This window comes from Pseudophryne corroboree, chromosome 3 (assembly GCF_028390025.1).
Source record: "Pseudophryne corroboree isolate aPseCor3 chromosome 3, aPseCor3.hap2, whole genome shotgun sequence".
Classification (NCBI taxonomy): Eukaryota; Metazoa; Chordata; class Amphibia; order Anura; family Myobatrachidae; genus Pseudophryne; species Pseudophryne corroboree.
Window position 1 is genome coordinate 100533600 of NC_086446.1, and position 18372 is coordinate 100551971.

General features: G+C 51.6%; 1 pseudogene; it reads left to right on the plus strand.

Annotated features, from left to right (window-relative positions):
- The first annotated feature begins 12266 nt into the window (after positions 1–12266).
- On the plus strand, positions 12267–12371 carry LOC134899814 (U2 spliceosomal RNA; annotated as a pseudogene).
- The last annotated feature ends 6001 nt before the right edge of the window (positions 12372–18372 follow it).

The window sequence follows — 18372 nt, forward strand, 5'->3', positions numbered from 1 at the left end:
GTACTGAGGCACGGAGGTACTGAGGCACTGGGGTACCGAGGCACACAGGTGCCGAAGGCACGGAGGTACTGAGGCACGGAGGTGACAGGGATACGGGAGCTCTGGAGATCACAACTTTAGGGAGCTCAGCTTTAAGGCCCACACATAGCTGTGTGTGACACAAGGAACTGGCCCAGTTTCTAACTCAGTCTCCCAACTTATACTTCCTGGTCCTTGGTGATTGGAGAGCAGGATTAGGTGATGCAGACAGTCTCAGACTGGCAGAGGATTGGACAACTCTGGTTCAGGTGAACAGTCACTGTCATGTGACTACTCTAGACTAGGCTGTGATGTAGAATGAGGCCTAGTAGGCCGAGAGAACACTGAAGCCTGAACTTCAGATTACTGAATTCAGCCTCACACAGGAGATCACCACAGGTGGAGCTAATTAACTATTACCTTTCAGGGAACTCAGGAAAACTCATAGTGCCGACAAGCTGTTTAACTCAGTGAGTAAAAGACACAGGATCCGGGACAGATGGCAGGGGTAAGTCACCAAATATGAAACCTACAGTCAGGATTGTGACAGGTATTCGCCGTTAGTTCACAGGGAACTAGACAATTTCTTGAGGTAGTGTGGCCCCGTTACCAAATACCATCTAGGTTCCACTTCTCTAGGCAGGCGATACCGAGAATGTACACGGACGTCAGAAAAAGACTCACCGGTGTCCTAAAAAATGCAGTTGTACCCAATGTCCACTTAACCACGGACATGTGGACAAGTGGAGCAGGGCAGACTCAGGACTACATGACTGTGACAGCCCACTGGGTAGATGTATTGCCTCCCGCTGCAAGAACAGCAGCGGCGGCACCAGTAGCAGCATCTCGCAAACGCCAACTCGTTCCTAGGCAGGCTACGCTTTGTATCACCGCTTTCCAGAATACGCACACAGCTGAAAACCTCTTACGGCAACTGAGGAAGATCATCGCAGAATGGCTTACCCCAATTGGACTCTCCTGGGGATTTGTGGCATCGGACAACGCCAGCAATATTGTGCGTGCATTACATCTGGGCAAATTCCAGCACGTCCCATGTTTTGCACATACCTTGAATTTGGTGGTGCAGAATTATTTAAAAAACGACAGGGGCGTGCAAGAGATGCTGTCGGTGGCCAGAAGAATTGCGGGCCACTTTCGGCGTGCAGGCACCGCGTACAGAAGACTGGAGCACCACCAAAAAAACCTGAACCTGCCCTGCCATCATCTGAAGCAAGAGGTGGTAATGAGGTGGAATTCAACCCTCTATAGGCTTCAGAGGATGGAGGAGCAGCAAAAGGCCATTCAAGCCTATACATCTGCCCACGATATAGGCAAAGGAGGTGGAATGCACCTGTCTCAAGCGCAGTGGAGAATGATTTCAACGTTGTGCAAGGTTCTGATGCCCTTTGAACTTGCCACATGTGAAGTCAGTTCAGACACTGCCAGCCTGAGTCAGGTCATTCCCCTCATCAGGCTTTTGCAGAAGAAGCTGGAGGCATTGAAGGAGGAGCTAAAACAGAGCGATTCCGCTAGGCATGTGGGACTTGTGGATGGAGCCCTTCATTCGCTTAACCAGGATTCACGGGTGGTCAATCTGTTGAAATCAGAGCACTACATTTTGGCCACCGTGCTCGATCCTAGATTTAAAACCTACGTTGGATCTCTCTTTCCGGCAGACACAAGTCTGCAGGGGTTAAAAGAACTGCTGGTGAGAAAATTGTCAAGTCAAGCGGAACGCGACCTGTCAACATCTCCTCCTTCACATTCTCCCGCAACTGGGGGTGCGAGGAAAAGGCTACGAATTCCGAGCCCACCCGCTGGCGGTGATGCAGGGCAGTCTGGAGCGACTGCTGATGCTGACATCTGGTCCGGACTGAAGGACCTGCCAACGATTACTGACATGTCATCTACTGTCACTGCATATGATTCTCTCACCATTGAAAGAATGGTGGAGGATTATATGAGTGACCGCATCCAAGTAGGCACGTCAGACAGTCCGTACGTATACTGGCAGGGAAAAGAGGCAATTTGGAGGCCCTTGCACAAACTGGCTTTATTCTACCTAAGTTGCCCTCCCTCCAGTGTGTACTCCGAAAGAGTGTTTAGTGCCGCCGCTCACCTTGTCAGCAATCGACGTACGAGGTTACTTCCAGAAAATGTGGAGAAGATGATGTTCATTAAAATGAATTATAATCAATTCCTCCATGGAGACATTCACCAGCAGCAATTGCCTCCAGAAAGTACACGGGGATCTGAGATGGTGGATGTCACGAACCGGTCTCTCACCTCTGCGGGTTCTGGGGTTCATCCGTTGCCAGTGCGGTTGCTCGCGGTGCTGTGCGCCCGTGTGGGGACGCGGCGTGATCAGTGGTACAGGTAATGCAGAGTCTGGGAACTGGGAGTGCGGGGACCAAATGGCCTAAGGCACTGCGGTGTGTCTGCTGTATAGGAGGTGGCCATGTTGGAGACCAAATAGGTAATACAGAGCACTTGTGAAAACACCTGTGGGCAGGTGTAAGCCAATCCCGTGCGTGTGCTGCCTTTAAGTAGGCTGGGATTATGTTACTCTGGGCCAGTGCTTTGTTGTATCAACGCTGTGCTCTAGCTCTGAGCTCTCTCCGTGCATTCCTGTGTGATTCCCGTGGTCCAGATATCGCCTCCGTTCCCAGAGGTCCGTCTGCAGCCTTCACTGCTAAAGATTCACCGGCTCTCCGCTGTGCTGTCAGTTAATTGCACACCTACTGGAAATAGTTGGATTCCCAGAGTCCTGCATGAGGTTACCTTGTCTGTCTGCTTTCAACCATACAAAGTTTGGAGGATTCCATTACCCTCAGCTGTTCGTTTGTTCTACTCTGCATTTAACCCGTTCATCACCTTGTCATCTGCTACAGTTTTCACAGTGATCTCCGGAACCCGCAAGTAACCCAATTCAGTACTTTTATTTTCTATGTTACCATAACAAGGATAATTCTTCACAGCTTCTCAGTTAACTCTCAAAACTTCATTGCAAATCCTTACAGTTATTTCTTCATGTCCGCATTAACCAGTTTAACACATTCTGCAGTTCAGCATCAAAGCTTGTTTTTATTTGGACAATTCAACATTTATTCATCAGCTTGTTTTATATACAGTACCATGAACATTTCTTTTATTTGTCTTTGAGATTTATCCTGCATATTATTTCTGCCATTTCCTGCAATACGTCAGTATAATATGATGATTAACAACTTGTCATTTAACTCTTTACTGGAATTGTTAATTTCAATAAATATATGAAATGGAACTTTCTTCGTCCTCCCTGCTTTCTTCATACCCCAGCACCTACACCTGTGGTTGGTCCCGGGTTAACGGATTCACAAAAACACCCGGACCTGACAGTGGATTCCAGTGGGGACGAATTAATAATCTGTGAGGAGGGGGATGTACACAGTGAAAGGGGTGATGAATCGGAGGATGAGGAGGAGGTGGACATCTTGCCTCTGTAGAGCCAGTTTGTGCAAGGAGAGATTGCTTCTTTTTTGGTGGGGGCCCAAACCAACCAGTCATTTCAGTCACAGTCGTGTGGCAGACCCTGTCGCTGAAATGATGGGTTGGTTAAAGTGTGCATGTCCTGTTTATACAACATAAGGGTGGGTGGGAGGGCCCAAGGACAATTCCATCTTGCAACTCTTTTTTCTTTCATTTTTCTTTGCGTCATGTGCTGTTTGGGGAGTATTTTTTTAAAGGGCCATCCTGCGTGACACTGCAGTGCCACTCCTAGATGGGCCAGGTGTTTGTGTCGGCCACTAGGGTCGCTTAGCTTACTCACACAGCTACCTCATTGCGCCTCTTTTTTTTCTTCTTTGCGTCATGTGCTGTTTGGGGAGTATTTTTTGGAAGGGCCATCCTGCCTGACACTGCAGTGCCACTCCTAGATGGGCCAGGTGTTTGTGTCGGCCACTAGGGTCGCTTAGCTTACTCACACAGCTACCTCATTGCGCCTCTTTTTTTTCTTCTTTGCGTCATGTGCTGTTTGGGGAGTATTTTTTGGAAGGGCCATCCTGCGTGACACTGCAGTGCCACTCCTAGATGGGCCATGTGTTTGTGTCGGCCACTAGGGTCGCTTAGCTTACTCACACAGCTACCTCATTGCGCCTCTTTTTTTTCTTCTTTGCGTCATGTGCTGTTTGGGGAGTATTTTTTGGAAGGGCCATCCTGCATGACACTGCAGTGCCACTCCTAGATGGCCAGGTGTTTGTGTCGGCCACTAGGTTCGCTTAGCTTACTCACACAGCTACCTCATTGCGCCTCTTTTTTTTCTTTGCGTCATGTGCTGTTTGGGGAGTATTTTTTGGAAGGGCCATCCTGCCTGACACTGCAGTGCCACTCCTAGATGGGCCAGGTGTTTGTGTCGGCCACTAGGGTCGCTTAGCTTACTCACACAGCTACCTCATTGCGCCTCTTTTTTTTTCTTCTTAGCGTCATGTGCTGTTTGGGGAGTATTTTTTGGAAGGGCCATCCTGCGTGACACTGCAGTGCCACTCCTAGATGGGCCATGTGTTTGTGTCGGCCACTAGGGTCGCTTAGCTTACTCACACAGCTACCTCATTGCGCCTCTTTTTTTTCTTCTTTGCGTCATGTGCTGTTTGGGGAGTATTTTTTGGAAGGGCCATCCTGCATGACACTGCAGTGCCACTCCTAGATGGCCAGGTGTTTGTGTCGGCCACTAGGTTCGCTTAGCTTACTCACACAGCTACCTCATTGCGCCTCTTTTTTTTCTTCTTTGCGTCATGTGCTGTTTGGGGAGTATTTTTTGGAAGGGCCATCCTGCCTGACACTGCAGTGCCACTCCTAGATGGGCCAGGTGTTTGTGTCGGCCACTAGGGTCGCTTAGCTTACTCACACAGCTACCTCATTGCGCCTCTTTTTTTTTCTTCTTAGCGTCATGTGCTGTTTGGGGAGTATTTTTTGGAAGGGCCATCCTGCGTGACACTGCAGTGCCACTCCTAGATGGGCCAGGTGTTTGTGTCGGCCACTAGGGTCGCTTAGCTTAGCCATCCAGCGACCTCGGTGCAAATTTTAGGACTAAAAATAATATTGTGAGGTGTTCAGAATAGACTGAAAATGAGTGTAAATTATGGTTATTGAGGTTAATAATACTATGGGATCAAAATGACCCCCAAATTCAATGATTTAAGCTGTTTATTAGGGTTTTTTGAAAAAAAAACACCCGAATCCAAAACACACCCGAATCCGACAAAAAAAATTCGGTGAGGTTTTGGCAAAACGCGTTCGAACCCAAAACACGGCGGCGGAACCGAACCCAAAACCAAAACACAAAACCCGAAAAATGTCCGGTGCACATCACTATACTGGATATGGCCAATATATATCCCCTGATCCCGCCCCTGACTAATGAGCCAATCCCATGGGGTGTAACCAGCAGTCACTCCCACTATGGGGCATAACCCACGCAGCAGTGCTCCTACTAAAGAGCGTTACACTAACAGACACTGTCTGCTCCATCTCCCCTCATGTGTATGACAGACCCATTCGCTGACTCTGACAAGCTGACTCTATAAGCTGTGTGCCATAGTCAGCAGAATCTATTCTGTGTCCTATAGTAAATGTCTGCTGCTTTCCCTATTCAGTTACTGGAAGTGTAACACAACAAACATTATCCCATTCAGGACCATTTATGGGTAGATAAAGCCATACACACAGGGAGGTTGGAATGCAGAGAGATTGACAAATGATGGGCATAGAAAGGTGAGTGGCAGCCATAAACTTGTCTGAGAATACATAAAGAAACAAGCATAAGGTGGAGCAAGGTGTGTAAAGGGGAGAGATACAGGTGCTGTGCCAGGAGACTGGGAGATACAGACAGGAGCTGTGCAGGGAGGCTGGGAGATACAGGCAGGAGCTGTGCAGGGAGGCTGGGAGATACAGGCAGGAGCTGTGCAGGGAGGCTGGGAGATACAGACAGGAGCTGTGCAGGGAGGCTGGGAGATACAGGCAGGAGCTGTGCAGGGAGGCTGGGAAATACAGGCAGGAGCTGTGCAGGGAGGCTGGGAGATACAGACAGGAGCTGTGCAGGAAGGCTGGGAGATACAGACAGAAGCTGTGCAGGGAGGCTGAGAGATACAGGCAGGAGCTGTGCAGGGAGGCTGGGAAATACAGGCAGGAGCTGTGCCGGGAGGCTGGGAGATACAGACAGGAGCTGTGCAGGGAGGCTGGGAGATACAGACAGGAGCTGTGCAGGGAGGCTGGGAGATACAGAGAGGAGCTGTGCATGGAGGCTGGGAGATACAGACAGGAGCTGTGCAGGGAGTCTGGGAGATACAAACAGGAGCTGTGCAGGAAGGCTGGGAGATAGACATGAGCTGTGCAGGGAGGCTGGGAGATACAGGCAGGAGCTGTGCAGGGAGGCTGGGAAATACAGGCAGGAGCTGTGCCGGGAGACTGGGAGATACAGGCAGGAGCTGTGCAGGGAGGCTGGGAGATACAGACAGGAGCTGTGCAGGGAGGCTGGGAGATACAGACAGGAGCTGTGCAGGGAGGCTGTGAGATACAGGCAGGAGCTGTGCAGGGAGGCTGGGAGGTACAGGCAGGAGCTGAGCAGGGAGGCTGGGAGATACAAAGAGGAGCTGTGCAGGGAGGCTGGGAGATACAGACAGGAGCTGTGCAGGGAGGCTGGGAGATAGTCAGGAGCTGTGCAGGGAGACTGGGAGATACAGGCAGGAGCTGTGCAGGGAGGCTGGGAGATACAGACAGGAGCTGTGTAGGGAGCCTGGGAGATACAGACAGGAGCTGTGCAGAGAGGGTGGAAGATACAGGCAGGAGTTGTGCAAAGAGGGTAGGAGATACAGACTGGAGCTGTACATGGAGGGCGGGAGATACAGACAGGAGCTGTGCAGGGAGGCTGGGAGATACAGGCAGGAGCTGTGCAGGGAGGCTGGGAGATACAGAAAGGAGCTGTGCAGGGAGGCTGGGAGATACAGACAGTAGCTGTGAATGGAGGCTGGGAGATACAGACAGGAGCTGTGCAGGGAGGCTGGGAGATACAGACTGGAGCTGTACATGGAGGGCGGGAGATACAGACAGGAGCTGTGCAGGGAGGCTGGGAGATACAGGCAGGAGCTGTGCAGGGAGGCTGGGAGATACAGACAGGAGCTGTGCAGGGAGGCTGGGAGATACAGACAGTAGCTGTGAATGGAGGCTGGGAGATACAGACAGGAGCTGTGCAGAGAGGCTGGGAGATACAGACAGGTACAGAACAGGGAGGCTGGGAGATACAGACATTAGCTGTGCAGGAAGAGAGGGAGATACAGATAGGAGCTGTGCAGGGAGGCTGGGAGATACAGACAGGTACAGTACAGGAAGGCTGGGGGATATAGACAGGAGCTGTGCAGGGAGGCTGGGAGATACAGACAGGAGCTGTGCATGGAGCCTGGGAGATACACACACGAGATGTGCAGGGAGACTGGGAGATAAAGGCAGGAGCTGTGCAGGGAGGCTGGGAGATACAGACAGAAGCTGTGCAGGGAGGCTGGGAGAATACAGACAGGAGCAGTGCAAGGAGGCTGGGAGATACAGGCAGGAGCTGTGCAGGGAGGCTGGGAGATACAGACAGGAGATGTGCAGGGAGGCTGGGAGATACAGGCAGGAGATGTGCAGGGAGGCTGGGAGATACAGACAGGAGCTGTGCATGTAGGATGGGAGATACAGACAGGAGCTGTACAGGGAGGCTGGGAGATACGGCTGGGAGATACAGGCAGGAGCGGTGCATGGAGGCTGGGAGATGCAGACAGGAGCTGTGCAGGAAGGCTGGGAGATACAGACAGGAGCTGTGCAGAGAGGCTGGGAGATGCAGGCAGGAGCTGTGCAGGAAGGCTGGGAGATACAGACAGGAGCTGTGCAGGGAGGCTGGGAGATACAGACAGGAGCTGTGCAGAGAGGCTTGGAGATGCAGACAGGAGCTGTGCAGGAAGGCTGGGAGATACAGACAGGAGCTGTGCAGGGAGGCTGGGAGATACAGACAGGAGCTGTGCAGGGAGGCTGGGAGATACAGACAGGAGCTGTGCAGGGAGGCTGGGAGATACAGACAGGAGCTGTGCAGGGAGGCTGGGAGATACAGACAGGAGCTGTGCAGGGAGGCTGGGAGATACAGACAGGAGCTGTGCAGGGAGGCTGGGAGATACAGACAGGAGCTGTGCAGGGAGGCTGGGAGATACAGACAGGAGCTGTGCAGGGAGGCTGGGAGATACAGGCAGGAGCTGTGCAGGGAGGCTGGGAGATACAGGCAGGAGCTGTGCAGGGAGGCTGGGAGATACAGACAGGAGCTGTGCAGGGAGGCTGGGAGATACAGACAGGAGCTGTGCAGGGAGGCTGGGAGATATAGACAGGAGCTGTGCAGGGAGGGTTGGAGATACAGAAATAAGCTGTGCAGGGAGAGTGTGCAAATCCCATGATGCTGTGCATTGGACATATGATAAATTTCTGTGACTATAAATAAGATATACAGATATGTTCTCAATTCTTCAGATACCCCAACAGTGACCTCCCCCTTGCATACAGCCTAGGTGTATTCTCCCTCCTTCAGATACCGTGACCTCCCCTATATACAGCCTAGGTGTATTCTCCCTCCTTCAGATACCGTGACCTCCCCTATATACAGCCTAGGTATATTCTCCCTTCTCCAGATAACCTGTGATCTCCCCTATATACAGCTTGGGTGTATTATCCTCCTTTTGCTGCTTACTTTCAGCAGCCGGGATGAAGACCAGCAGCCGCAGCAGGCAAGACTGGAACTCAGGATCAGCGGGAAGCAGTCACAGGCAATGGTCAATGCTCCTCTGCAGCGAACTTCTAGGAATGAGAAGAAACAAATATATGAATGTGCGCAATACTCAGAGCTAGATTTACCATATAACTATTAGAATCCCATTCATAATTCCATTTAGTGCCCTCTATGGCTTTTCATTGGGGGTGCAATTTGGACACATTGCCAGGTAAAGGAAAGTAGGGAATGGGTACAGGAGGGGTTTCTGGACTGGGGAAGATCTCTGTGTAATGGGGTGAGGGCAGCACCTCTGACAAATGTGGGGGAGAGGTCTCCTGTCTATAGGACGTGTTCTACAGAATGTTTCAGTATTATTACACTGTACATAGCAATGTCCTTACAATACATTCATCTCCCCTCCTCTCCATTCTGCATTACTTCCCGTTACTTTTATAACAACTCCTAACTCAGCATTCATTTATAGTAAGTTGCCAAGACATACAGCGATCAGCCATACCATTACCACCACAGCCGGGGAGGTGAATAACATTATCTCGTTACCGTGGCACCTGACAAGGGGTGGGATATGTTAGGCAGCAAGTCAATGCTCAGTTCCTGAAGTTGATGTGTTGGAAGCAGGAAAAGTGTAAGGACCTGAGCGACTCTGACAAGGGCTACATTGTGATGGCTAGATGACTGGGTCAGAGCATCTGCAGCAGCATGTCTTGTGGGATGGTCCCGGGATGCAGTGGTTAGTATCTGCCAAATGTGGTCCAAGGAAAGAGAACAGGTGTACTGGCAACAGGGTCATGGGCACCCAAGGCTGAATGATGCGTGTGGGCAGCGAAGGCTAGCCCGGCTTACACTATCCCACAGAAGAGCTACTGTAGCACAGATTGCTGATAAAGTTCATGCTGGCTATGATAGACAGGTGTCAGTACATTGCAGCTTACTTGCAGCTGCACTTCTCTCCCTCTCCATGTACACTCACATCCCATAGGCTATATCCACCTGACCTCACACCATCTCTCCGATGGGGACCAAAAAGGTCACACACTGGGACAATAGACCCCGCCTCCTTGTACACCTCTGTAGAGAGAAACCAGCTTGCATCATCCAAAACCCCATGTCCCCATCCATTATTCCCATCTCTATCTCTGTTGGGTCTAACAACCTTGTATTCCTTCTCTGTCTCACTTCCTATGGGGACCATCTAACTCTTCCCACCAACTATCACATGAAGACCACCTACCTGTACTCTCGTCACTCTGTCACTCACAGTCAGCTGCTAGTGCAGAGCTGTGTCTCTGTCTCCTTGCCGGGATTGGTGACATCTGACTCAGCACTTACTGTTACCAGCAGGTCATTAGGTCGACAGTCATTAGGTCGACCACTATTGGTTGACATGCATTAGGTCGACATGATTTTTTTGAAACTTTTTTTGGTGTTGTTTTCTTTGTAAAGTGACAGGGAACCCCAGTTAGTGCACCGTGTCCCCTCGCATGCAAGGTTCCCAATCGTAGTCCACGTGGATCGTAGAGTATTAAAAAGTACAAAACATGGAAAAAAATTTTTTAAAAACTCATGTCGACCTTTTTCCATGTTCACCTAGTACACGTTGACCTAATGACCATGTCGACGTAATGCATGTCGACCAATAGCGGTCGACCTAATGGCTGTCGACCTAAATCTTGTCGACCTAATGACCGTATCCCTTACTAGCTTTCCCTGAATTATGATGTCACTAGTTACCAGGCAACCAAGCCAACATTGCCAAGTGATTCTATTGTCTCCTGCAGGATTCATATACTAAGCCACTTCCACCTCCCATTATCCTACATTTCCCAAACCACAATGGGTGAGAACATGAGCCAAGTCCAAAGCTCATGGTCAAAGATACACAGCAGTCTATGATAAAAGCTATGTAGCATGTGTGACCTATACACCACCAGGGGGTAGAGCACAGGTTCTCAAACTCGGTCCTCAGGACCCCACACGGTGCATGTTTTGCAGGTCTCCTCACAGAATCACAAGTGAAATACTTAGCTCCACCTGTGGTCCTTTTAAAATGTGTCAGTGAGTAATTAATACACCTGTGCACCTGCTGGGTAACCTGCAAAACATGCACTGTGTGGGGTCCTGAGGACCGAGTTTCAGAACCCCTGGGGTAGAGGATATCATGGACACAAAACTAATGGGCCCTAGAAATTAGGCGACCCGCCACCGAACTTCCCGACGGCCGATACGGCAGACGGGCGACCTGGCGGCAGGGGGGGACGTGACGGGGGGAGTGAAGTTTCTTCACTCACCCCGTCACCTGGCCCCATATCCCTGCATGCTAATATGGACAATATTGTCCATATTGGCTTGCATGCATAAGCGACCCGGCACCAACGATGAACGAGCACGGGGCCGCGCATCGTTCATCGTTGGTGCCTACACAATGAAAGATATGAACAAGTTCTCGTTCATTAATTAACGAGAACGTTCATAACGTTCAGTTATATCGCCTAATGTGTAGGGCCTATAACAGTGAAATAAGAAAAAATAGACATTCCATCTACAAGATGGTTATATGTAGAGGGGGCCCTAGAATACAAACTGATGTGCTAATGAGAGGTACGAAATGGAACAATTATGGGAATTAGCAGATAAAGCCTAATGGGCCAAAATAAAAGGATGGGGCAGAAACATGAACGTAAACCCTCTATAACCGGTCCTACAATGAGAATTCTTAATTAAATGAGAGATCTAAAGATAATAGGACCACATGAAACCCCCGAGAAAGTAGAGAAAGTTATGTAATTTTCTCACAATAAAGAGGGTGTCACGATCCGGGTATCTGGACGCCATTACTTGCCTTTCAGATGTCTCCTGAGGCTGGCTCAGCGTTCCAAGGCCGGATCTCATCTGTGTCCACATACTGCATATCCCTCCTGTCACGCTGAGATGCTGTCACAGCGGCGCCATGTTTGAATCCTGCATGGCGTCTCCCGTCCTCCGCTCCTGTGTTATAAGTGCAAGTTGTCAGTGTGGTGTTCCATGCCTGCCGCGGCCTCCGCTGTCATCCACGAGTCTCAGCATACATTGTCAGTCTGGCGTCTCCTGTCCTCTGCGGCCGGCGCCGCCATTACAGTTATGTTTCCACATGGATTCCCAAACCAGTTTTCCCTCCAAGTTCTAACATGGGCGCAGCCATGTTGGATTCAATCACATGCTTCAGTTCCTCCAATCCACTGCCTGGAAATCTGCATAATTGCCCAGCCAATACTTGCATTGCTGCAGGTATAAGTATCCTGTGCCTGGGCCAGGAAAGTGTCAGTGCTTTGTTTGTCATACCTTGTTCCAGTCTCTCTCCTGTGGTTGTTTCTCCAGGTTCCAGCTCCTGTCTCCAGCATCCACTAAAGAGACCCGCACCTGCCTACCATCTTGCAGTGCAGCCTGACTCTGCAGTCCTCCGTGGCTGATCCAGTTTCCAGCTATTGCATCTGCTTCTCGGCCTTTTGGCTAAGATCAAGTGTAGTATCTGTTCTTATCAGTTCACGCTGACTGACGGTGCTACCTTGTTTCTTGGACCGACAATTGTCCTTCTCAGGGCTAAGCTGTACCCGGGCCGAGAAGCCAGAAAAATCGAAGCCGAGACTGCGAGGAGAAGGAGAAGATCGCTTGAAGAGGGTGAAGATTTGCATCGCTCCCCAGCTACAGCAGAGGGTTAGACTTGTTTGCTCTGCCCTCTGGAGAAGATACCCCCCTCCGCCAGCAAGACTGCGTGGAGAAAAGGGACTTCGCCGGGGAAGCTCTGCATCGCCCCCTAGCTGCACTGGAGGGTTAGACTTGCTGGCTCTGCCCTCTGAAGCGACCGACCGCCTCTCCTCCTCTCGACGACAGCGCTGATCCTCCGCCCCGCCTCCTACGCCGAAGGATCCGTGAGTATGGCCACCGCTGCCCCAGCCGCCGCTGTTCCAGCCCCAGCTGCTCCAGCCTCGGCCTCCACTCCGGCCACCCTCGCCAAGAAGAGCCGGGCCAAGACGGCGAAGAAAACCGCCAAAGGCCCCACCGAATCGGCCGCATCCAGCGCCACCACCCCTGCAGTGACACCACCAGCGGCACCCACCAAGGTGAGCACCAAGGACAAACCGTCCCTGGAGCCCTGGATGAGGTACACCGTGGTGATGAAACTGAAGGAGGTGGACGGATGGATACCGGACATGACAGTGGAAACCTTTGGGAAGAAGATGATCCTGGACCAGGGCTTCTCGACCGCTGAAACCCTCAGCATCCAGAATTACCTGAAGGGGATCTTCTACATCACCTTCGCCTCCCTTGCCATCTGCAAGAGGTACTGGGAGGCAGTGAAATCGGCGAGACCCGAATCCCCTTTCTCCCGCTTTGTGGGCAATTGCCCTATTCAAAGAGAGGAAAGGCGGGTGACGGTTTCAATGCGGAACCCACACACGCCCATCAAGGACATCGTCACCTTTCTCGGACGCTTCTGCACCGTCAAGAAAGACCCCACAAGGGTTCTGGACGGGAACGGATTCTGGACTGGAAAGTGGGCGGTGATCGTCGTCCTGCAAAAGGACACCTCATGCCCAGAAGGAGTCAAGCACCTCCCCCAGTGCTTCTCCCTGGGGGGGATCCCAAGGACTTCTTCACTACGCCGACCAGCCACGCAACTGCAGGAAGTGTGGCGGGATGGGTCACGTGATGAAGGACTGCAAGGTCTCGGCCTGCAAGAATTGCCACATGGCCAGCCATGAGACAAAAGACTGCCCCATGAGGAAAACATGCAACCTGTGCGGCAAGGTGGACCATGTCTACAGGGACTGCCCCAGTAGGGCAAGAACCTACGCAGCGGTGGTGACCGGACGTGACTCCCTTACCAAGCGGCCGCCTCCGGCAGCAGCAGCACAGAAGAAACAGCAGCCTCAGGAGGGTAAGAAACCTTCCACCCCCACCCCCACCTCCATCCCCCCTCCCACCGCACCCTCTGTGACAGAAACCTCCATCCCCACCTCTGTCACAACCCCTCCTACCTCCCCCTCCCGCTCTCGCCCCCACCTCACTGCCCCTCCCACTCCCCCCACCACTGCCCTCGACCTCTCCTCCCAGGAAGAGTTTCCCCCTCCTAAATCCGCTGCAGACACAGAAAAGACGAGGAATTGCAAGAGGAAGGTTCTCGACAGCCCAGCTGCGGACCCTGAATCCTCTAAGAAGCAGGCAGTTGAGCTGATCCAGGACCCCCTCCCACCGGAGGAGGAAATGGAATCAGCGGTGGAAGACATCGTGGAGGAAGTGGACCCGATGTTCCAGATCAACCAACTGCTCGAGAGCATGAACCCACGCCAGGAGGGTGACCCGGCACAAGAACCCGAGGAAGCCCCGCCCGACGGAGTGGTAACGTAAATGTCGAATTGTTGCCTAACCTCTCTTTTTTTCCCAACTAATGGCGTCTTTTTCTATTTTCACCATTAATGTGAGGAGTATTAAGGATAAGCTTAGGAGACAATCTGTGTTTACTTTCTTAGACAGTCAGAAATGTGATGTGTATATGTTGCAGGAATGCTCTCTTCCCTTCTCCAAGTCCTACAAACATCTGGGCAGGCAGTGGTCTCACGGCGCCTCCTATTGGTCCGGTGGGGGTGAGTGTAAGTCTGCAGGGGTCGCCATTCTTATTAGGGGGAGCCTCTTCACGCTAGATTCTGTTCAGGAGCTCGTCTGCGGCAGATTGCTGATCGTAGACGGCTGGGCAGGGGAGCCTATTAGGCTTATCTGCGTGTACGCCCCCCCTTTCAAGAATGAGCGTTTGGAGCTTTTCCAGACCCTGCGACCGCAGCTCGCAACCACTAGGGCGGTAGTGATGGCAGGAGACTTCAACTGCACCATGGAAGAGGATGGACGCAGCACCAGCAACTCTACCAAGCTGGATGTGACGTCTAAACTGCTTATAGAAATGGTGACCGAAGCCTCACTGCGGGACGCTATGGGCTCCATGGGGTCCGGCTCCGTGAATTATACATGGAGCCGCCCCGATGGCTCTGTGCGTTCCCGCATTGACTTTGTGTTTACCTCTAGAGCAGTGAAGCAGACTAGGCATTCTATGGTCTCCTGCTTCTTCTCAGACCACAGGGCCATTCTCTTCCAAGGAGTCCTGGGCAGCGGTTTCGCACCTGGCCCAGGCTCCTGGAAGTTGAATTGTGCCCTACTGGAAAGAGAGGATGTGCTGGCGGAGCTGAAGGATGCCTACATCACATGGAAAAATGACAAATGTTATTTTGATTGTATGAGTGACTGGTGGGAATATGCTAAGGCTAACATTCGCAGTTTCTTTCAGGTTAAAGGGAGACAACAGGCGTGCGATCGGAAGAGGAACTTCAAGAGACTGCAGAGACTTTTGCAGTCCCTGCTGGACCTCCAACGGTGCGGCTGGGACGTGAGAGACGAGCTGGATGAGACCAAAGGGGGCCTGAAAAGGCACTTTGAGGAGGAATCCCGACGTATCGTCTTCCGTTCCAAGGTAGAGAACCTTGAGAAGGATGAGAAATGTAATTCTTTCTTTTTCAGGAAACTCCACTCTGGCCACACGCCCCTGACTGAGCTGCGAGATGAGACCGGCATCCCCAGACAGGGGAAGGAGGGCGTGATGAAAGTCGTCAGAGACTACTACAGCGACCTCTATTCCCCTAAGACAACAGACAGCGAGGAGGCTGATAAGTTCCTGTCAGGTATCACTAACACCATTGATCCTGCAGGTAAAGCCGCTCTGGATGCTCCCTTGGCGTTGGAGGAGTTGCACTCTGCCGCCAGATCCTTTAGGCAGGGCAGGACCCCGGGCAGTGATGGTCTCCCAGCAGAGCTCTATGTAGCGCTGTGGGACCTCATTGGACCGGACCTGCTCGAGCTGTATGGGGAGATGGTGGTGGAGGGCAAAATGCCCCCATCGCTGAGGGAGGGAATGATCACGATCTTGTATAAGCGTAAGGGGGAGAGATGTGAGCTGAAAAATTGGAGGCCCATCTCTCTCTTAAACGTGGACTACAAGATCCTCGCCAAGGTGCTCGCCAACAGGCTGAAGGATGTCATCGGACAGATCATTCACCCGGACCAGACCTGCGCCATTCCTGGTCGCAGGATTGCAGACAGCCTTGCCCTCCTCAGAGACACGGTCCATTACATCAAGGATCGGAACGTTCACGCGGCCCTGGTCAGCCTTGACCAGGAGAAGGCCTTTGATCGTGTCTCACATGAGCTGATGGGCAGGGTTCTGCATAAATTTGGCCTCGGTAAAATGTTTTGTACGTATGTTAACCTGATGTACCTTGATATCCATAGCTCGGTGCTGGTGAACGGCTGGAAGACTGACCCCTTTTCCATCTTGTCTGGGGTCAGACAAGGCTGCCCTCTTTCACCTCTTCTTTTTGTTTGTGTTATAGAGCTTATGGCTGTATGCATCAGACGGAATCCAGAGATCAGAGGGATCGCCGCACCGGGTCGTGACCGACGAGAGGCCAAGTGTTCGCTGTACATGGATGATGTCACTGTCTTCTGCGCGGATCAACGTTCGGTGACAGCACTCGTCCAGACCTGCGAGAACTTCGGCCGAGCCTCAGGGGCTAAAGTCAACTGCGGGAAGTCAGAGGCTATGCTCTTCGGAAAGTGGCACCTGTCATCCTCTGCACCATTTCCTTTTGCCATCAAGCCCGACTTCAATAAGATCCTGGGAGTCTGGTTCGGCGGTGAGGGTGCAGCCCTGAAATGCTGGGACGAGAGACTGGCGACGGTTCGTCAAAAGTTTGGATTGTGGAGCCTCAGAGAACTTACCATCGAGGGGAAATCACTTGTGCTGCGTAACGAGATTCTCCCCGTTCTGCAGTACACCGCACAGGCCTGGCCACCACTGGTCGTGGTCTGCAGGGCCATCACAAGGGCAGTGTTTCACTTCATCTGGGGCTCCAAGATGGACAGAGTAAAGCGTGCAGTTATGTACAAGGAGCCCCTCAAGGGTGGAAAGGGTATCCCGGATATCCCCACCATGCTTCGAGCCTTCTTCGTTTGTAACTGCATCCGCAGGACTTTGTGCGAGAACTTTAACGACTCTGCAGGAAACTCCATGTCCCGTTTCTTCCTCCTGCCTCTTTGGAGGAACCTCGGCTGGGACAAATGGGACAGCTCCATCCCTTACAACTGGAACACTCCGTGGTACTACCTGGACGTGTCCAAGTTCGTGAGAGAACACCAACTGGAGGGAGTTAAGCCTGACTTATGGAAACCGAAGACGATCTACAAGCTCATCAGAGCTAAAGACTATTTGGAGCCGATTCCGGGGCTCCCTTCAGCGACTGCCAAACAGGTCTGGGAGAATGTGGCCTCCAAAAGGCTCACAAACAGACACAAAGACCTGTCGTGGATGGCCATCCAAGGGGGTTTGCCCCTCAGGTCATTCATGCACTCCCGGAACCTGTGCAGGTACAGACATTGCCCCAGGTGCATCATACATGAGGAAACATCTATGCACCTGTTTTGGGACTGTGCCTGGGCCCAGTTGTTGTTGGATGCCCTGGAAAACGAACTGAAAGACTGTGTGCCAAGGAACTGCCTCACGTACCATTCGGTACTCTACGGACTATTCCCTGGCACCCACACCGTTGGGGCGATCCAGGAAGCCTGGCGCCTTATGAACTGTGTTAAGGACGCTTCGTGGCTAGCCAGGAACCGACTCATTCTGCGGAGGGAGAGGATGTCCATCCAGGACTGCTGCAGGCTGGTTCACAGCTTGCTCAGAGACTATTCCATCATGGACAGCCCTAAGGAAGAAGAGGACTAAAAACCCCCTTTTTCTGCCCCTCTCCCCTTGTTTGGACTGAATAATGAGACTTTGGGACCGTGGCCCCTTCCCCCTCACTCACAATGTCTGTTGTTTTATTGATGTCTTTCTATTTATTGCCCCTCCCCTTATATGTGTCTGTCCTTCAATAAAGCTTCGGGCATGTGATTCACCCTCCCTCACCCTCCTACCCTCCACACCCATAGCCTTATTAACTGTTGTATCTTTGTATAGTTTAAATGCATAGTGCAGTCTGAGATCTATAGTGTAGGCTGGCCTGCGTCGTAGCTCTTCGACTGCACTATACCGTCTGCATCTGTATTGTGTTTTAGCTGTGCTGCGACACGGTACTTATGTTTGTCAATGTACTCGTATGTTTTTTGCTTCTTTATGCCAATAAAGACTGCTTTTTCAATCAAAAATCTGCTTCCAGCAGTATCCACTACCACCGGTAATCATCCTTCAACTCCTCTATTTCCACGCTCACTAGCATCTTACTATATTCACTCCGTGTTTCATCACCTGGCTGGTTCCACCCAGCATTCATTCAGTGACTTTATCATCTGGCTGATCCCATTCCGCATCCACTCCGTTTCTTACCACCTGGCTGGTTCCATCCAGCAAATACAACAGCTGATTCAAGTTACCAACTTCATCTGTTCCATCTACTGGCATGTTCCTCGGATATCTTCACTACTACAGCCAGGCCTGGTAAGGTTATTCCATCTAAGGACTTTATCAGCTGTTCTTAACCTACCAGTGTCCTGTG